Raw genomic sequence first — 22,819 nt, 5'->3', positions numbered from 1 at the left:
TCATGTGCTTTTGGTGCAAATTTTGAAGTGTGATGTGGATCCTTGATCCAGCACTTGGCACCAAATACTATGAAGTAACTAACATTTGGCTTCTTGCCAGTAAGGAGCTCATAGGATGTCTTGTTCAGAAGCTTGTGAAGATAAACACGGTTGATGATATGGCATGCAGTGTCAATGGCTTCAGGCCAGAATTTTCTTGGAGTCTTGTATTCATCAAGCATCGTCCGAGCCATCTCAATAAGTGTTCTATTCTTGCGTTCGACGACGCCATTCTGCTGTGGCGTGTACGGAGCTGAGAATTCATGTGTGATGCCCAAAGTATCAAGATATGTATCAAGGCCACTGTTCTTGAATTCAGTGCCATTGTCACTTCTGATGTGCTTTATCTTGGCGCCATAGTTGTTCATTGCTCGATTGGCGAAGCGTCTGAAGACATCCTGCACTCCAGTCTTGTAAAGGATTATATGCACCCAAGTATATCTTGAATAATCATCAACAATGACAAAGCCATAGAGACAAGCAGTAGTAGTAAGAGTTGAGTAATGAGTGGGACCGAAAAGATCCATGTGTAGCAGTTCGAAGGGTTGAGTTGTTGTCATGATTGTCTTCGAGGGATGCTTGGCCCTCGTCATCTTTCCTGCTTCACAGGCACCGCATAAGTGATCCTTCTTGAACTTGACGCCCTCGATGCATATGACATGCTTCTTCCTTGCAAGGGTGTGGAGGTTCCTCATGCCAGCATGCCCTAGCCTTCGATGCCAGAGCCAGCATTCAAAAGCTTTTGCTAGAAGACATACTACAAGTTGTGGTCCTGCTGAGAAATCTACCACGTACAAATCATCTTTCCGATACCCTTCAAACACTAGATACTTGTCAGATTCCATTAGTACAAGGCAACGATATTTTCCAAACATCACAATCATGTTTAAATCGCAAAGCATTGAGATAGACATTAAGTTGAAACCAAGGTATTCAACAAGCATGACTTTATCCATGTGTTGATCCTTTGAGATTGCAACTCTACCTAGACCCAATACCTTGCTTTTACCAGTGTCAGCAAATGTGATGTGACTTTTGTCAGATGGACGTAAAGTTGAGTCCATGAGAAGGCTTCTCTTGCCAGTCATGTGATTTGTACACCCACTATCAATAATCCATTCTGAAGCAGCTGGTGTCGTACCCTATAGTGCAGTTATGGGGATAGGCTTCACGAAGAGAATTGTGAAGCAAAAACATTTGTCGAACCAGTGGATTATTAAAGCTTAGATCGATATTAGGACTGATAGGGCAAGTTGCAAGCGATTCAGGAACAAAGTACATAATAAGACCATTTGGGCATTTGATCTTGTGCCCTACAAGATGTTTAAGGTCCCCAGCAATAGCATCAGACGATTTTGGTTTTCGTCTGGAGACCTTTCCCTGCAAAAGAGAGTTAAGCTTTCTTAGCCACCCACATCTTCAGGGGTGGCTTCGAAGCAATAAGTCTAAGTGGAGCATCTGAGAACTTTGGCTTTGGTGCCCTAGCGAAAAGTCTTGCAGGAGGACAATAGTACCCATAAGAATAAGCAGAATAGTTCTTGGTCTTATGAACATGGTGGTTTGATGGACTGCGCTCATATTCATAGGCCTGAGTATGGTTTCCCTCCAAAACATTTGCGTTAGTGTGACTCAGGTGAGTCCTCTGTCTGTATGAAGCCTTTGGACCGTATGAAGCCTGTGGTCTGGGGTTTGCCTTCTTCACTTGTGGTGTCATGACGACATTCATAGGAAGATTCTCCAAACACCTTTTCGGCACCCAAATCTTCTTCATAGGCGGTCCATTCCTGCAGTTAGTACCAATATACCTGGCAAACACTTCACCATTCTGATTCTTAAATAGTTTATAGTTTGCATCAAAGGATCCATCAATAACAATGGGGTTAGCACAAGTGAAGCCAGATAGAGTGGATGGATCTGCTGAAGGTTCCTTTGCAGCAACCCATGTGGTTTTGGGGTACTTCTCAGGTTTCCAGTAAGAGCCATCAGCATTCATTTTCCTTACGAACCCAACACCCTCTTTCCTAGGGTTTCGGTTCAGGATCTGCCTTTTGAGGACATCACATCGTGTCTGATGCCCTTTGAGACTTTTGTACATCCCTGTTTCAAGCAGTGTCTTCAACCTAGCATTCTCATCAGCAATAGCAGTGGTGTCCTCAGCAGAGGGGTTAGTTTCCACATCAACAGTTGAAGATATTGCAACAGTAGCAGCAGTAGAGCATTCAGCAACAGAAGTAGCGTTATCACGCTCAATACATTTAAGACATGGTGGTTCAAATCCTTCCTGAGCTGAACCGATCTATTCGGCGCGAAGTGACTCGTTTTCCTTTTGAAGATCTTCATGAGCTGCTCTCAATTTCTCGAGTTCTTCATGAGTTGTTGAGAGCATTTCATGACGACTTTCAAGCTCCTCATACTTAATATCAAGATTTTTTATGTCTTCAATTAAGGACTGAGATCGAGTCATTTCAGCGTCCAACAGGTCATCGCTTTTGTCTAATAGTTTTTGAATATGTTCCATAGCTTTCTGTTGTTTAGTGACAAGGGAAGCAAGTTTTGCATAGCTGGGTCCAAATTCATCACCAGATTCATCATCACTGGATTTAGATAGATAACATTCAATTACCTTAGCATCATTTGCCATAAGGCATGATGCAGAAGATGATGATTCTGGTTCGAAAGTCATCGCTTTGAGTGACTCCTTAAAGTCCTCGAACCGAGGATCATGACGAGTTCGATGACCCTCATAGACCTCCGATAGACGGTCCCAAATGAGCTTTGCATGATCGAGATGCATGACATTCCTAAACTGATTTTGAGATAGACAGGAGCAGATGACGTCCTTCGCCGTGAGGTTGAGAACAGTGTACTTACGAATGTCATCAGCTTCCGCCATTTTGCACAGATCGGTCAGACCAATCTCAGTGACGGTCCACAGCTCGCTGTTTGTTGCCATGAGGCGCTTCTTCATCATGGCCTTCCACTTGGGATACTCGTGACCGTCAAAGATGGGGCATGACACAGTCTTCATACTTGTGGTCGACATAACTGAAACTCCAGGCGGTTAAACCAAAATCACACAGAACAAGGGAGTACCTTGATCTGATACCAATTGAAAGTGTGTTATATCGACTAGAGGGGGGGTGAATAGGCGATTTTTATGGAAGTCTTCAAAACATGGAAGTTTCAAAGACAAATGATAGAAATGAACCTATTTTCATGCAGCGGGAGATAGACTACACTAGACAGACAATAGTCAATCATTCAATAAAATGAAACCACACTGACTAATAGTAGCTAGGCAGTAAGGATCAGGTACACAGTGAAGACAAATAGATAAAGCACATAGGTACTGACTTTACAAGAGCCAACTGTAAATAAAGAGATGAAAAGGATAGAACCAGTGTGCGTGACGAAGACAAAGGTTTGGTAGACCAGTTTCAACTGCTGTGACAGTTGTACGTCTGGTTAGGGCGGATAGGTATTTAAACCTGAGGACACTCAGTCCCGGACACTTAGTCCTGAGCACGCAGATCAGAACACTTAGTCCTCTCTGTATTCCCCTTGAGCTAAGGTCACACAGACCTCACCCAATTACTCTGGTAAGTCTTCAAGGTAAACTTCCAAACCTTCACAGACTTCGTTCACCGGCGATCCTTACTGCCTAGCTACTATTAGTCTTCATGCGATGTCTTTTCTTGTCATAGTCTTGGTTAAGCATCACTTCAGTCATTCTGACTAGTTCTCTTGGACCCCACTTAATAGTATGGTGGTTCCTATGACTCAACAAGGAAGAAAAAGAACTACGAAAGATCTAAGTCTTCGCGCTCCATAGTCTTCATGCAATGTCTTTTCTTGTCATAGTCTTCAAGGTGAATGTCTTCACTTACCACCTTTGACTTCAATGTATTCATACATTTTTAGGGGTCATCTCTGGTAGGAAAACCGAATCAATGAGGGACTTCTACCTGTGTTATCCTGCAATTCTCACAAACACATTAGTCCCTCAACTAGGTTTGTCGTCAATACTCCAAAACCAACTAGGGGTGGCACTAGATGCACTTACACTTCCACTTCCCGCTATGCCACTAGTGCTGCACTAACCACTTGATTAGTTGCCGCCAAGTATAGCAGCAATGGCTCTTGTGGTTTGGGAGCAACCAAAGTGGGCACAGAAGACAAGTAGATCTTCAAATCTTGTAGTGTTGCATCTGCTTCTGGAGTCCACTTCATGGGTCCTGCCTTCTTCAAGATTTTGAAGAACGGCAAGGCGCGCTCGGCAGACCTGGAGATGAATCTGCTAAGCACGACAACACACCCTATCAAACGCCTCACATCCTTAACTGTCTTACACTACAAAAAACTACACTTCCGTGATGATACGTGTTTGTCACATTAGGTCACGTTTTCTGCCATGCATGTACATCCATGACGATTTTATGACAGAATCAAGATAGTCATACCTGTGCTATCGTACAAGTGTTCCATGACACTACCAAAATTATCATCACGGAAGTGTCCACTTCCATGACGATAAATCGCGTGTCATAGAAGTGCTTTCGTCAAGGGTGACCTACACATGGCATCGACCGTAATGGGTCACCGTTAAGCTATCGGGTCCGGTTTTGGATCTGATAACCCGTTAACAGCCTAGACCAATGGGGATTTTCTACGTGTAAAATTCTCATTGGCCGGAGGAAACACGTCTTGGCTCACCGTTGGGACAGATGTCATCCACTCATTGGACAGGAGGCGCCTATGATACGTTGACACGTGGCATGGACTAATAGAGGCCCATTCCGGTGAAAAGGCCGGCCCAGCTAAAGGCCCACCATGTTTTTCTAGACACTAGTGGGCTGGCCTGTTAATAGCCTGCCATGTTTTGGGTCAAATTGAGGCCCATACCAGATTAGGACCATTCACAGCCTGCCGTGTTTTGGGCCAAATTACGGCCCATATCAGATCAGGCCCATTAACAGGCCACTGTTCTTTTGGGCCCATTCTAAGACATGTTTGTATTTCAGCCTGTTAAATGCCCATTTATCAGTTCGGCCCGATAATAGTTTCGGGCTGTTAGCGGCCCGTGGTGCATCAGGGACGTTGTCGGCCCAGTTTAACTTTAGGCCATTTAACGACCCATGCAGAAACTGGGCTATTTCTTGTCCGAAGTAACTTTAGGCCTCTTAACGGCCCGTAGTCTTCGTGGATAAATTTCAGCCCAACTGGCCTATCGGCCTGTTAATGGCCCGTGTAACAGTTGGGCCTAATTACAGCCCACGTTGAATCTAGCTGCTTACAGCCCATCTAATAATGGCCCGTGTAGATACCGGCCTGCTTAAAGCCCATAATTTTATTGGGCCAAACATGCCCAAGATATTTTTTGGCTTGTTAACTACTCATCCTATTTGGGCCAAACATGGGCCTTAGGTAGTTTCGGCCTGTATTGGCCCATGAATTTTTCGGCTCAACGCTTGCCCAATCTAGGTTTTAGCCTGTTAAAAGCCCATGGTATTCTCTGGCCCAGTTGGACAGAACTTTACTCGGCCTGTTAAAGGCAGGAAACAACTATAGGTTTAGACCTGCTAATGGCCCAAGATGATTATAGGCCCACGTTTTGGCCCATATGAGTAACGGGCCGACCTGAAGACCGGCAACACTGAGATCCACTGAACCTTCCAGCCTAAATTACAGCATACCGACCAAGAATATACCTAGACTATACAACAAAGATATTACATCATATTACATCCCCTCGGCATCAAAGTTCGCCGTCAGTGATAATAAAGGGCAACCAGACAACGGATTACATAAACTGGGCAGGTCGCCACCAGTGGAAGTTAACAGGCGGACAAAATAATAGACAGAACCGACAACACTTCAACATAGTTTAAGAAAGGTTAGCCCGACCCAGGAGCTGCAGCGCAAGCACCTTAGCAACCTGATGAGACTGCGCTTCTTTGGCGCTCATATCCACCAACTTAAGCTGCATAGCATCAATAAACATCATGTACTTACAGTTAATCTTGCATAGAGATTGGAGTTCCAGTCGTATTTGAGCGGAAGCATGTATTTCCGCTTGAATTTCAGACTAAAGAAGTCGAACAGATTCAGGCGGCGACTTCATCGAGCTTGTGTCACTGAGTAAGTTTGACACTACATCAAGATGTGACTTCGTGGATGTATCCCTACCCTCAATATGTGTTGCCTTCTCCTCTGGAATATGTGTTAGAGGGACAAACAATGGGTTCATCTCACTATCATTGTGGCAGTTCTTCCTAGCAGCAGTGTTGTCACCCTGGAAGAGAAACAAGTAGGTAGATAACATGTTTTGCACGTATAAGCATCAACATTGTCAATTAATCTCATTTCTTTGTCAGAAATAAAGAGACATGGTTTTAAATAGCATTAACATAATAGGCATTGTTCATACTTAAGACGGCAGGAAATGGCATTGTGCAGGAGCGGCCAGCTTCACCAGACCACTGGATTATAGATCAAGAACACAAGCATAGATGTAGTTCTAAACAACGTATAAGCATGAATGGTGAGTGTACTGTCAGTTTATACCATTTCAGATTGGTAAATAAAGAGACACGATTTAAATAACATTAATATAATATGGCATTGTTCATAGTTGAGACATAGCAGGATATGACATTGTGCTGTTGTTGGTAGTCTCACCACACCACTGGATTACAGATCAAGAGCACAAGCATACAAATAGTGCTAAAGAAGATAACTTGCTATGTTTAGTTTAATTTACATGGTATGGATATGGAACTAGATTGTACAACTAAAGACTGAAATTGAGAAGGACAAACTTATGTTTATGTACTTCTACTTTATAAACTTTGAACAAGCAATTTGATGTAGACGACAAAAATAAATAGCATTTGCACTCATAGCTATCCAAATATAAACAACAAAGTTTGAAGGCTCGAGGAGGACAAACTGAAGACATGCTCTATAAAGGCCTTGTCCATATTGATGGGGGGGGGGCAATTCAAGAAGTTTACCGCACACTCTCCTTCAAGAGTATTGCCTTTATTCTACATTTTGTTAAGAGTAAATATAGATGTGAAAATATAGGAACAAATGGCAATTATTTAACTTAAGATGCAGAGTACAAATGTAAATACAGCATACAGGCAGAAGGCACTGACAAGAGCAATGCGGAGCTAAGCTTCTTTAGTAACATTGGTTTTATTCAATATCTTGGCAAGAGTAAATGTAGATCTGATGTGTAGAAAAATGGAGGACAAGGGAAAATAAGCTGCGAAGTGTACATGAAGAACTAGCTGACAAATATAAGTACAGTGATGAAAGGCAACAAATACTTACAAGAACAATGCAGAACTAAATTTCTTCATAGGCATTGGGTTTATTCTACATTAATTTAAGCATTAATATAGATCTGATAATTTGGAGCGAATAATGGATAAGCAAGCTATAATGCACAATGATGTACATAATCCACCAGGTATGAATGTAAGGACAGTGATAGGACAATAGGTACTCACAAGAGCAAAGCACCGACCAGCATAGTTGCGATATCCTAGGTTTTGTGGCGCTGGTTCTATCGCCAGTATATGTCGGGTGCTATGTGATTTCTCCGGTAGGACCACCTTTTTCAAGGACTTTGCTTGTACTCCTTGAAGTTTTGCAATCACCCTCTCCCTTTTGGATGTCTGAAACACAAGAACAACATTTGAATGGAAAAACATGGTATGCCGACAAATGGAATAGGTGTTGATAATGGATGGGCATGGCATTTTCACATATATCATGAGTAAACTAAGCGGATGGCGGTGCAACGAAGCAAAAGAAATGCAAGACACCTTATGCAAGATATGTGCAACCAATAAAACCTTGCCAAATTAGAACATGCACCTTATTGGGTGAACATGATAGGCCATCTGCCTTTGACTCCTTGAGCTCAGAATAGTCATTAGGATCATATTCTGAATACGAATCTATAGGTAGGGAGCGTGTGGGTTTCATTGCATCCACAATGGACCTCAATACCTTGATGCCAAGTTTGTCACCCATTGAACTGTTCCGCAATATTCTTCTGATGTGCGCATTCTTATATTCATTGTGATTATGTACAATATCTGTAAAGCATGAAAACACAAATAGTAGTGAGATTATCTTTGTAATGCAGAGGATATTGTAATATAATAGAGGCTTCTTGTAAACCCTTGTGTGCTATCACTGGATTCTGATGAGAGAGCCCATGTGTGCTGTAATATGGTGAGTAGATTAATATAATCTGGCACAACTACACAAAAAAATAAGCTCCCTGTTAGGGGCCCCAGATGTAAGGATAGTTGGCAGACGATAGGTTCATAATATAGCGTATAGAAATTTTATTGCCAAACCATGATAACGAGAGCGTAGAGCTAGTAGGCAGATCGTAGTGTGGATAATAGGGGTACACCATAACCAGCATAAATAAATCAGGAAAGCGGAACTGACTAGAAAACATAGGGTTTTTGCCGCTACTAATATGAAGCCTATCGATCACCTACAGGCCAGCTCTATTCATCTGAAGGTGCACAACTGTTACTATCAGTTTACTCTATCAAAGACCGTGCGGCTCCCACCATTTTTGGCGCATTATGGTAGACCAACTCGAAGTGCGAAATCATTTAGCAGAACTTGATAGAGGCAAAGGTGTCCCATCTTTCGATGAGATGGTGGCTATCATTTTGGAGGAAGTCAACTTTGACGATCCGGCTACGAACGTGAGAAGACGTCGCGCCTTACCAATCACTAAACCAACTCCGAGAGGTTATTGACCAAGCTGGAGCACGATCAACCTGACCACGAAGGTCTTTTTCCTGCAGGCAAACGAAGAACAAGAAAGAATGTAGGATCAAAAGTATGTCTAGAGGGGGGGTGATTAGACTACTTGACCAAATAAAAACTTAACCTTTTCCCAATTTTAGTTCTTGGCAGATTTTAGCTATTTTGGGACAAGTCAAGCAATCATCACATAATTCAAGCAAGCATGCAAAGAGTATATTGGCAGCGGAAAGTAAAGCATGCAACTTGCAAGAATGTAAAGGGAAGGGTTTGGAGAATTCAAACGCTATTGGAGACACGGATGTTTTTCCCATGGTTCGGATAGGTGGTGCTATCCTACATCCACGTTGATGGAGACTTCAACCCACGAAGGGTAACGGTTGCGCGAGTCCACACAGGGCTCCACCCAAGGGCAACGGTTGCGCGAGTCCACACAGGGCTCCACCCACGAAGGGTCCACGAAGAAGCAACCACCCACAAAGGGTCCACGAAGAAGCAACCTTGTCTATCCCACCATGGCCATCGCCCACACAGGACTTGCCTCACTAGCGGTAGATCTTCACGAATTAGGCGATCTCCTTGCCCTTACAAACTCCTTGGTTCAACTCCACAATCTTGTCGGAGGCTCCCAAGTGACACCTAGCCAATCTAGGAGACACCACTCTCCAAGAAGTAACAAATGGTGTGTAGGTAATGAACTCCTTGCTCTTGTGCTTCAAATGATAGTCTCCCCAACACTCAACTCTCTCTCATAGGATTTGGATTTGGTTGAAAGAAGATTTGAGTGGAAAGCAACTTGGGAAGGCTAGAGATCAAGACTCATATGGTAGGAATGGAATGTCTTGGTCTCAACACATGAGTAGGTGGTTCTCTCTCAGAACATATGAGTTGGAATGGTGTGTGTGTTCTGATGGCTCTCTCACCGAATGAGGAGGAGGTGGAGGGGTATATATAGCCTCCACACAAAATCCAACCGTTACACAGTTTTCCAATCTCGGTGGGACCGAATCAATAAACTCAGTCGGACCGAAAATGTAAACCTAGTGACCGTTAGTGATTTTTGGTGGGACTGACATGCAACTCGGTAGGACCGATATGGTTAGGGTTTGGGCATAACGTAATCTCGGTGAGACCGATTACACAAACTCGGTGAGACCGAATTTGGTAATTAGCTAACCAGAGAGTTGGTCAGGCAAACTCGGTGGGACCGATTTGCTCTTTCGGTGAGACTGAGTGGAACTCGGTGAGACCGAAAAGTTACAAAGGGGAAACACTGAGTTTACATTGCAATCTCGGTGGGACCAATTCGCTCTTTCGATGGTACCGAAAAGTTACGAAAGGGAAACAGAGAGTTTGCAACCCCATCTCGGTGAGACCGAGATCCCTATCGGTAGGACCGAATTGCTAGGGTTTGGCAGTGGCTAATGACAACTGAAACTCGGTGGCGCCGGATAGGAAGAATCGGTAGGACCGAGTTTGGCTTAGGGTTTAGGTCATATGTGGATATGGGAAAGTAGTTGAGGGTTTTGGAGCATATCACTAAGCACATGAAGCAAGAGGCTCATTAAGCAACACCTCATCCCTCCTTGATAGTATTGGCTTTTCCTAAAGACTCAATGTGATCTTGGATCACTAAAATATAAAATGAAGAGTCTTGAGCTTTTGAGCTTGAGCCAATCCTTTATCCTTAGCATTTTGAGGGTTCCACTTTCACATCCATGCCATGCCAATCATTGAGCTTTCCTGAAATAATCATCTTGGAATAGCATTAGCTCAATGAGCTATATGTTGTTATGAATTACCAAAACCACCTAGGGATAGTTGCACTTTCAATCTCCCCCTTTTTGGTAATTGATGACAACATATAGATCAAAGCTTCGACAAATGATAATAAGCAAGAAATATATCGTCGCTTTGAGAAGTATGTGATAAGTAAGAGCTCCCCCTAAATTTGTGCATATTTAAAATTTGCTTTGGACTGCAAATGCACAAAGAGTTAGAGTCATGGGTTACTCTTCCATGTCACATACATCTTGGTGGAGCGCTCAAAATGATAGGAATGAAATACATGCACTCATCACCAAGAAAAGTGAATGATCAAACACATGATAGATAGGATAGTAGCATTAAGCAAGCATTAAGTGTAGCTTATGATCAAACACATGATCATCAATGTCTCACAAATAATGACGTCGTATCTCAAGCACTCAAAAGCAAACAAAAGTTCGAAAAACCACCAAATAAAGCAAGAGAGAAAAGCAACACACTCTCTCTCAAAGCCTATGATCTATACATCTTCTCCCCCTTTGGCAACAAGTTACCAAAAAGCTCCTAGAAAATGCATAGCACTAGATCGACGCTCAGGCTTGATCTTCAGGTGGTGGTGGAGTCCGGATCACTCCAAGGACGAAGGCTTCGGTAGATGCTGAAGGAGTCGCTGGAGTTGGAGCTGAAGTAGATGCTGGAGCTGGTGGAACTGAGGCTGTGGCTGGTGCTGAGGTGCTGGCTCTTGTGTCAGCAACTGGCACGGCAGATGACCTCGGGCCTCATGGCACTCTGGCAAAGGCATGAGTGGTAGTCCTGCCTCTCCTCTCCTGCATGTCCTCCTGGAGCTGCTCCACTGCAGACTGAACTTCCGTTAACTTGACATCCAAGTCATAGAACTTCTGTTCCATGATTCTCTCTAGGCTCTGCTGATTCTGAGTGAGGGTGGCCAGACTTTGCTCAATCCTCAGCGTGGATGCAATCAAGTAACCGAGCTGCTCTTGTTTGGTCTTCAAGAAGTATTCAGATGCCTCCTCTTGAGTAGGCATCTTGGCATCTTTCTCCTTCCTCGCCTTCTCCTTCTTTGCATATGCTTGTGCAGACGATGGCTCGTTCTCAGTCATCACAACTTCATTGTTCTCGAAATCTGGACGGATGGGCAGGTGTTCCTTGTCCAATAGATATATGCCCGTGCCCATCTTGGAGTTGATGAGCTCCTGAATCTGAGGGGCATATCCGCAGCCCCTCTTCTGATCTGCTGCAGTCCTCTTGATTGTTTCCACTATGAGGCTCATCACCTTGAACTTCTGAGGCACATCAAACACATGTAGCAAGTTGATAGCATGGCCTCTGATCATCTTGTGATCTCCAGACTTGGGTAGTAAGGTGTGCCTTAGTATCCAATTGATCGTAGGCAGTCCTGACAGAAGGTAATGCACATACCCAAATTTGAAGGTGTCAAGAGCTTCATTGGGAATTTCCTTGTACATATTGGACATGGAGTTATGGTCCATCTTCTTCTTGGCATAGATATCCAAGTCACCATCTTGCTCCTCTGGGGCATTGATCAACTTTGCCCATTCCTGAACAGTGGATTGGTACCTCGTACCCTCAGACATCCATGTGATCCTCCCATCTGGATAAAAGTGTGCCATGGAGTAGAACTGCATGATAAGCTCCTCGTTCCACTTTGTGAGCTTCTGCCCAACAAAGTCAGCTACTCCACAAGCTATGAAGCTGTCTTGCACTCCAGGATAGTGCTCCTCATTGTCCTTGATGTATGTCCAATCAACCCAACGCATATCACAGACAATGGGCTTCTTATCTAACAGCACAGTCTCATAGAAATCCTGCTTCTCCTTGGTGTGAAACCTGTAGTCCACGGCAGTCCTTCTCCTTGAAGCATATGGGTCTGCTTCTCTCCACTTTCTCAGCCCTGAATCTCTCCTGAGCTTCATGTCCTCAGCCACAGGATGAGCATCGTTATGGTCTGGGATCTTGGGCTTTAGCTTTCTTAGGACATTCTCTTCCTCTTCTTCAGCAACAGTCTCAGGCACTGGGGCCTTGTTCTTCTCAGCTGCAGGAATGCTCCTTGTATTTCTCTTAGGCTTTGGCTTTGGAGCTGACTTAGCCCTGGAAGCAGCTCCCCCTGATTTTATGGCATCTCCCATAAGCTTGGGTGCCTTGGGCGCTGGTGTAGCTGCCTCTTCTTCTTCTTCCTCTTCCATGATGGAAGCTTTGCCAAGCACTCTAGCCACAGTCTTCTTCACCCTTTCCTTTCTTTTCTTGCCCTCAGCTGCAACTAGCTCTTGGGGAGTGGGCTTCCCAGTTGAGGCTCTTGCCTTTGACATGGGCTGCCTGCCTGCTGGCCTTTTGATTTTCAGGCCTGGCTTAGTGCCTTGAGCTGGCTCAACTCTCTTGGAAGTGGCCTCTTCCTCTGCCACATAGTCCTCATCTTCGGAATCTGAAGTCCTCTTCTTCCTTTGTCTCATGGCAGCCTTTGGCAAGTTACTAGGAGTGCTCCTGCTGCCTTCATCAGATGAACTGGAGGGACTAGTGCCCTCACTCATCACCACTTGCTGTTCTGATAGATTCTGGCTATCACTCTGGTCTGACATGCTGCAAACTGACTGCTGACCCTGTGAATAGATTATAGATGAGATAGAAAAGATGAGCATCACAAAAAGCAGAGATTTTTGCAAAAGAATGATCCAAAAACTTAGTTTTAGTTTCCCACTGAAATCATCTCGGATCTACCGATTTTCAAACTCGGTGATACCGAAGTAGTTTTGGAACCTAAACTAGTGAACTCGGTAGGACCGAGTCACAGTTCGGTGGCACCGAGACTGCTAGGGTTTCACTGAGTTAAAAAATCGGTCACACTGATAAGTAATTCTCGGTCAGACCGAGTCTCACTTGTGCAATGGCATAAGCCAAATCGGTGGGACCGAGTTTTTCAACTCGGTGGGTCCGAGATAGTTTCGGCGGAAACCTAAACCTAGAATTTTCGAATCAAACCTAATCTATGAGCGTTTTGACTGGATAGAAGTTTATCAAACGTGGCTAGAATCAATATGATCACAATGTGCTAGGAATCAGATTGCGGAATAGCACAAAGATCAAGTCCATACCCTAGTTCGGCGGGGACTTGCTACGGCGGCAACGGCGGGGCAGAATTCCCGTTGACGGTGACGGAGACCAGCGACTGGAGGCTGCTGGCAGCGAGAAGACGATCCGGAGACCACGAGGGCAGAGCAGGCTATCGCGCAGGCGAAGGGGTTCGGAGAAATTTCCAAATTTTGCCCGTGACTATATATTGCCCGACCCTGTCGGTGTGACCGAGTGGAACAACTCGGTGGCACCGAGATTCATAACTGCGTGCAGTTACTGAAACTCGGTGTGACCGAAAGGTTCAAATCGGTTGCACCGAGATCGAAAACCTAGATCAACTTAATGATCTCGGTAGGACCGAAAGTGGAGTATCGGTCAGACCGAGAATCATAAAGAGGTTTTGGAAGTTTATGTCTATGACGAATCGGGGACTCCGAGCGCTCCTCACACAGAGTGGTTCGAATCTAACTTGATCAAATTTTGTGATGCAGCATGAATAGAGTTTGAGACGAGAAAAGCATAGATAGCTAGAGGAGGTTCTTAGGCATTCTTGTCCATCCACTTGGCAAAAAGAAATAAAGCCGAACAATCAAAACAACAAGTGGATGTCCTCGAATGAGTAAAATATGCAACCAGCATGCTCACACAATAAGATGGCAAATGAAATATGTGACAAGGCATGCACAACCAATTCTAGCATCTATCAAGCAATTTGCGATGACTAGGTCATCTATATATGAGTATATTGACTTAGGAGTCAAGTGAGATCACTTGATCATAGGTCATACTCATCGTTTAAGCTCAAGTGGGGTTACCACTTTTACATAAAGCATTGTTGTGTTCACATCTTTAGAGTTGCTTTAGCTCAAGTCTTAGAGTAAAGCTCCCCCTAGATGTGATATCCCCCCTAAGAGGGATGAACTAACCTTGGGTTTTGTCGATGATGACTTCATGTAGATATTGAAGATGTGGATGCTCAATGTTGATGTACATCTCTTGGAGCTATCCATTTGAGTGAATTGCACTTTCAATACCTACATGGGTTAGTCCCACAAGGAACAAACAAGGATATCCATAGACATAGAGTGATGCACACAAAAGATGATGTCCATGAAAACTTTTAGGTTACCTTGTCCCTTGTCTTACCAACAAGAGGGTTTGTGACTCCTTGAACTAGTGCAACATGTGGAAGTTGATTGCACTTGTTCTTGCCAAAATGATAAGAGTGAAGTATGTTGGCGGAGTCACCCTCAAGAACTCTCTAGTTCTTCCTCTTTTGGATCCACATCATCTTGATGGGAATCCTTGGAGTTGTAGTCGTACTTGATGAAGTGGAGCTTGAAGTAGTCTTGGGCATCCACCTGACTAAGGTCTTTGGAGCTTCTTCAAATGCATCAATTTCCTATTGAAGCTTGTCCTTGCCTTTTTGCTCGTAGTCTTGTGGTGGAAGATCATCTTGAGCTTGTGTCCCCTTGAAAGAAGTATACTTCTCTTGTTGAGGGACAAACTTTGTCTTGGGGTATTGATCTTCTTCCCACTCAACTCCATTGGCATTGAACTTTCGTTCAAAACCAACACCTTGATTCTTCCGGTGCATTCCTTGCTTGCGCACAATTTCCTCGAATTGCTTACTCCCGGCAAGGCTTTTGTACACTCCTTTCTCTATAATTCCCTTCAATAAGCTATTTTCTTGCTCAAGTGTAACTTGGCTAAGAGAACCATTAGTGGAATCAAGAGAACTACTAGAAGCAACAATATTGGTTTTAACATGATCATTGTTACTGCTAGAGGAAGAATCTTTCTTGTTACTAGACTTGACTTGATGCATGTAAGTAGATAAGAGTAAACGCTTGGCAATGTAAGAAGAACTTTTCTTGCGGAGATCATCATTGATTGCTTTTAAGAACTCATGCTCTTGCTCAAGATTGAGCTTCTCAAAGCGTAATTTCTCATGAGCTCTTAAAAGTTCTCGATGATCTTCGAAGATGGTTTCATGAGCTAACTTAAGAGTGTTTAGTTCTTTAGTTAGGGCCTCAATCTTCTCCTTATCATTGTCATTCGTTTTATCTTGATTAGCATGTTTAATTGACATTTCATCATAGTATTCATCACTAGAGTTGTCACCAAGCAAATCATCACCTAACAAGTCATCTTCATCACTATTGAAATCAACATACTCGGGGTGTGTTACCTTAGGGCCTTTGGCCATGAAGCATCTTCCAATTCCTTCATTTGGTGAGTTAAATATGTCGTAGGAGTTGGTTGACACAAGTGCTAGACCGGCAACACCTTCATCTTGAGTATCTTCGGAGTCGGAGTGATAACTTCTCTCGGAGTGGCTGTCGGAGTCGGAGCCGGATACCCATTCACCAACATGAGCTTGATGTCTTCGTCTTGTGTAGCTCCTTGATGATTTTTCCTTCCTTTCCGAATCCTTGCTTCTCCGTGAGTATCTTCGTTCATAACGATAATCTCTACTCCTTCTCTCTCTTGGTGGTGATCCTTTGCTTCTTCTTTTTGGAGAATCTTCTCTTCTCTTGTAGGGAGCCGTACACTCATTGGAATAGTGTCCGGGTCTTCCACAATTGTAGCAGTTTCGCTCTCGACTAGAAGATCTTTTGTCATTGTAGGACCTTGACTTGGAGCTTCTATCTTTGCTTCTACTCTTGTAGAACTTGTTGAAGTTCTTCACCATTAAGCTCAATGCTTCATTGAAGTCTTGTTTCTCACTTGATGATGTAGGGGCTTCACATGAGGCTTTATAGGCACCACTTGATTTGTTGTGAAGTTCCTCTTTATCCTTAAGTGACATCTCATGAGCAACAATTCTTCCAACCACCTCTGTTGGCTTGAGATCTTTGTAATTGGGCATCATTTGGATCAATGTGCACACGGTATCATATTTTACATCCAAGGCTCTTAGAATCTTCTTGATGATGAATTTATCGGTCATCTCTTCACTTCCTAAGCCGGCAATCTCATTTGTGATGAGAGCAAGCCTAGAATACATCTCAGTGACACCTTCACCATCCTTCAACTTGAACTTGTCAAGTTGGCTTTGAAGCACATCCAACTTGGATTCCTTGACGGAGTCGGTACCTTCGTGCATATCAATCAAAGTGTCCCAAATTTCCTTTGCATTCTCAAGGTGGCTGATTTTGTTGAATTCTTCGGGGCACAATCCGTTGAAGAGAATATCACAAGCTTGAGCATTGTATTGCAACATCTTCAACTCATCCACGGTAGCTTCACGGTTTGGTTCTCTCCCATCAAAGAAGTCACCTTGCAAACCAACACACACAATAGCCTAAACGGCGGGGTTATGTCCAAGAATATGCATTTTCATTTTATGCTTCCAACTAGCAAAATTAGTACCATCAAAGTAAGGACCTCTACGGTGATAATTTCCCTCGCTAGACGCCATACTCTCCTAGGTTGTGAAACCAAGGCTATGCCCACCAAAAGCTATGGAGATCAAGCAAATGGAGACCAAAGCTCTGATACCACTTGTAGGATCGAAAGTATGTCTAGAGGGGGGGTGATTAGACTACTTGACCAAATAAAAACTTAACCTTTTCCCAATTTTAGTTCTTGGCAGATTTTAGCTATTTTGGGACAAGTCAAGCAATCATCACATAATTCAAGCAAGCATGCAAAGAGTATATTGGCAGCGGAAAGTAAAGCATGCAACTTGCAAGAATGTAAAGGGAAGGGTTTGGAGAATTCAAACGCTATTGGAGACACGGATGTTTTTCCCGTGGTTCAGATAGGTGGTGCTATCCTACATCCACGTTGATGGAGACTTCAACCCACGAAGGGTAACGGTTGCGCGAGTCCACACAGGGCTCCACCCAAGGGCAACGGTTGCGCGAGTCCACACAGGGCTCCACCCACGAAGGGTCCACGAAGAAGCAACCACCCACAAAGGGTCCACGAAGAAGCAACCTTGTCTATCCCACCATGGCCATCGCCCACACAGGACTTGCCTCACTAGCGGTAGATCTTCACGAAGTAGGCAATCTCCTTGCCCTTACAAACTCCTTGGTTCAACTCCACAATCTTGTTGGAGGCTCCCAAGTGACACTTAGCCAATCTAGGAGACACCACTCTCCAAGAAGTAACAAATGGTGTGTAGGTAATGAAATCCTTGCTCTTGTGCTTCAAATGATAGTCTCCCCAACACTCAACTCTCTCTCATAGGATTTGGATTTGGTTGAAAGAAGATTTGAGTGGAAAGCAACTTGGGAAGGCTAGAGATCAAGATCCATATGGTAGGAATGGAATGTCTTGGTCTCAACACATGAGTAGGTGGTTCTCTCTCAGAACATATGAGTTGGAATGGTGTGTGTGTTCTGATGGCTCTCTCACCGAATGAGGAGGAGGTGGAGGGGTATATATAGCCTCCACACAAAATCCAACCGTTACACAGTTTTCCAATCTCGGTGGGACCGAATCAATAAACTCGGTCGGACCGAAAATGTAAACATAGTGACCGTTAGTGATTTTTGGTGGGACTGACATGCAACTCGGTAGGACCGATATGGTTAGGGTTTGGGCATAACGTAATCTCGGTGAGACCGATTACACAAACTCGGTGAGACCGAATTTGGTAATTAGCTAACCAGAGAGTTGGTCAGGCAAACTCGGTGGGACCGATTTGCTCTTTCGGTGAGACCGAGTGGAACTCGGTGAGACCGAAAAGTTACAAAGGGGAAACACTGAGTTTACATTGCAATCTCGGTGGGACCGATTCGCTCTTTCGGTGGGACCGAAAAGTTACGAAAGGGAAACAGAGAGTTTGCAACCCCATCTCGGTGAGACCGAGATCCCTATCGGTAGGACTGAATTGCTAGGGTTTGGCAGTGGCTAATGACAAGTGAAACTCGGTGGCGCCGGATAGGAAGAATCGGTAGGACCGAGTTTGGCTTAGGGTTTAGGTCATATGTGGATATGGGAAAGTAGTTGAGGGTTTTGGAGCATATCACGAAGCACATGAAGCAAGAGGCTCATTAAGCAACACCTCATCCCTCCTTGATAGTATTGGCTTTTCCTAAAGACTCAATGTGATCTTGGATCACTAAAATATAGAATGAAGAGTCTTGAGCTTTTGAGCTTGAGCCAATCCTTTGTCCTTAGCATTTTGAGGGTTCCACTTTCACATCCATGCCATGCGAATCATTGAGCTTTCCTGAAATAATCATCTTGGAATAGCATTAGCTCAATGAGCTATATGTTGTTATGAATTACCAAAACCACCTAGGGATAGTTGCACTTTCAAAGAAACTAAGATTGCAATTTGGAGATTGCGAATATAAGAGGAAAGCTTTATTGATCAAAGGTGGGGTTCTATGCCGCCTTTGTCTGGTCGTTGAACACAAACGAAGTACTCGAAGTTGTAGCTATGGCGAAATTTAATCTAAACACAACCCAAAGTCTAAACGATGCCCTAAGGGTTGTATATATGGAGGAAGAGGGGGAAATTTCATGGCCCTTGGAGGAGGGGTCCGAAACCAACCCTAACTCTTGTTTCCCCACACATACGGACTCTAAAAACAGCCTATACTTAAGTATTTCGAAAATACATGGGCCTGGCCCAATAATAAGGTGATGATACGTCTCCAACGTATCTATAATTTTTGATTGTTCCATGCTATTACATTATCAACCTTTGATGTTTTATATGCATTTATATGCTATTTTATATGATTTTTGGGCTAACATATTAACCTAGAGCCCAGTGCTAGTTTCTCTTTTTTTCCTTGTTTTAGAGTATCGCAGAAAAGGAAAATCAAACGGAGTCCAATTGACCTGAAACTTCACGGAACTTATTTTTGGAACGAAAGCAATCTAGAAGACTTGGAGTGTACGTAAGGGAAGCAACGAGGAAGGCACAAGGCAGGGGGGCGCGCCCACCCCCCTGGGCGCGCCCTCCACCCTCGTGGGCCCCTCGTGGCTCCCCTAACGTACTTCTTCCTCCTATATATGGCAATATACCCTAAAACCATCGGGGAGCAGAATAGATCGGGAGTTCCGCCGCCAGAAGCCTCCGTAGCCACCGAAAACCAATCTAGACCCGTTCTGGCACCCTGCCGGAGGGGGGAATCCCTCTCTGGTGGCCATCTTCATCATCCCGTCGCTCTCCATGACGAGGAGGGAGTAGTTCACCCTCGAGGCTGAGGGTATGTACCAGTAGCTATGTGTTTGATCTCTCTCTCTCTCCCGTGTTCTTGAGGTGGTACGATCTTGATGTATCTCGAGCTTTGCTATTATAGTTGGATCTTATGATGTTTCTCCCCCTCTACTCTCTTGTAATGGATTGAGTTTTCCCTTCGAAGTTATCTAATCGGATTGAGTCTTTAAGGATTTGAGAACACTTGATGTATGTCTTGCGTGGGATAACCGTGGTGACAATGGGTTATTCTATTGATCCACTTTATGTATGTTTTGGTGATCAACTTGCGGGTTCCGCCCATGAACCTATGCATAGGGGTTGGCACACATTTTCGTCTTGACTCTCCGGTAGAAACTTTGGGGCACTCTTTGAGGTTCTATGTGTTGGTTGGATAGATGAATCTGAGATTGTGTGATGCATATCGTATAATCATACCCACAGATACTTGAGGTGACATTGGAGTATCTAGGTGACATTAGGGTTTTGGTTGATTTGTGTCTTAAGGTGTTATTCTAGTACGAACTCTAGGGCTGGTCGTGACACTTATAGGAATAGCCCAATGGATTGATTGGAAAGAATAACTTTGAGGTGGTTTTGTACCCTACCATAATCTCTTCGTTTGTCTCCGCTATTAGTGACTTTGGAGTGACTCTTTGTTGCATGTTGAGGGATAGTCATGTGATCCAATTATGTTATTATTGTTGAGAGAACTTGCACTAGTGAAAGTATGAACCCTAGGCCTTGTTTCAACGCATTGCAATACCGTTTGTGCTCACTTTTATCATTAGTTACCTTGTTGTTTTTATATTTTCAGATTACAAAACCTTTATCTACTATCCATATACCACTTGTATCACCATCTCTTCGCCGAACTAGTGCACATATACAATTTACCATTGTATTGGGTGTGTTGGGGACACAAGAGACTCTTTGTTATTTGGTTGCAGGGTTGCTTGAGAGAGACCATCTTCATCCTACGCCTCCTATGGATTGATAAATCTTAGGTCATCCACTTGAGGGAAATTTGCTACTGTCCTACAAACCTCTGCACTTGGAGGCCCAACAACGTCTACAACAAGAAGGTTGTGTAGTAGACATCAAGCTCTTTTCTGGCACCATTGCCGGGCAGGTTAGCGCTTGAAGGTATATCTTTAGATCTTGCAATCGAATCTTTTTGTTTCTTGTTTTAGCACTAGTTTAGTTTGTAAAAGAAAACTACAAAAAATATGGAATTGAGTTTGCCTCATACGTTTCATCTTTTTAATATCTTTCGTCAGTATGATGGAAAGGAAAATTGTGCCAAAGTGTTAGAAGAAGAATGCATTAAAATGTTTGGCACTAAATATTTGAATGATGAGCATGATTGCAATGTTGTTAGTATGAATTCCTTGAATATCCATGATGCTAATGATATGCAAAGCCACAAGCTTGCGGAAGCTATGTTTGATGAAGATGATATTTTTTCTCCCCCAAGTTTTGATGAGAAAATTTATTATGATGAAAGCATGCCTCCTATTTATGATGATTATCTTGATTAAAGTGGATTTGGAGAGGTCATGACTTTATTTTGTGATGAATCCACTATTCCGGAAGAGGTTCCAATTGATTATGAGAACAAAGTTGCTATCTATGATGATTATTGTGATGACTTGTATGCTATAAAGAATAATGATATCCATGAAACTTTTCATCATGATTTTAGTTTTCAATTGGATTATGCCTCACATGATAATTATTTTGTTGAGTTTGCTCCCACTATTATTCATGAGAAGAATTTTGCCTATGTGGAGAGTAGTAAAATTCCTATGCTTGTAGATCATGAAAATAATGCTTTAGGTGCTGGTTATATTGTTGAATTCATTCATGATGCTACTGAAAATTATTATGAGGGAGTAATATATGCTTGTAGGAATTGCAATAATATCAAGTTTCCTCTCTACGTGCTTAAAGTTTTGAAGTTATGCTTGTTTATCTTCCTATGCAAGTTGATTCTTGTTTCCATAAGTTGTTTGCTCAAAAAATCCCTATGCATAGGAAGTGGGTTAGACTTAAATGTGCTAGTCATATTCTTCATGATGCTCTCTTTATGTTACAATTCTTATCTTTTATTTGAGCATCGTTGAAATCATCATGCCTAGCTAGGGGCGTTAAACGATAGCGCTTGTTGGGAGGCAACCCAATTTTATTGTTGTTCCTTGATTTTTGTTGCTGTTTAGTAATAAATAATTTATCTAGACTCTGTTATGGTTGTGTTTTTTGTTTTTAATTAGTGTTTGTGCCAAGTAGAACCTTTGGGAAGACTTGGGTGAAGCCTTTATGATCATGCTGTAAAAAACAGAAACTTTAGCGCTCACGAGAATTTCTGCCATTTTTTATTGGAGATTGATACTTAGTTAATTCTTTTTGCAGATGATTAATAGATAAATTCCTCACTTCCAGAAATTTATTTGAGAATTTTATGAGTTCCAGAAGTTTATGTTAGTTACAGATTACTACAGACTGTTCTGTTTTTGACAGATTCTGTTTTACATGTGTTGTTTGCTTATTTTGATGAATCTATGAGTAGTATCGGATGATATTGTAACACCCTCGATGTGACTATATATCCCACGTGTTGAGGCATGACTTAGAGGCATAATCGCATTGAAGGCATATGTCGCAAGTTAGGCAATCTTCACAACATCCCATGTAATATAAATCATAAAGGGGAGGTAACATAGTTGGCTTACACTTGCCACGTCAATCAAGTACATAAATAACATTACATCATCCAAACACTCATGGCCCGACTACAACGCCAAAATAAAAGAGAACCCAACATGCGACACGGTCCCAATCACCCCCAACTAGGCACCACTACTGATCATCGGGAAAGGAAACATAGTAACGTTGAGAGTCTTCGTCGAACTCCCACTTGAGCTCATACGC

Source organism: Triticum urartu, chromosome 2A, assembly GCF_056163025.1.
Source record: "Triticum urartu cultivar PI428250 chromosome 2A, HENAU_Tu73, whole genome shotgun sequence".
NCBI classification, from domain to species: domain Eukaryota; kingdom Viridiplantae; phylum Streptophyta; class Magnoliopsida; order Poales; family Poaceae; genus Triticum; species Triticum urartu.
This window is presented reverse-complemented; position numbering follows the sequence as displayed.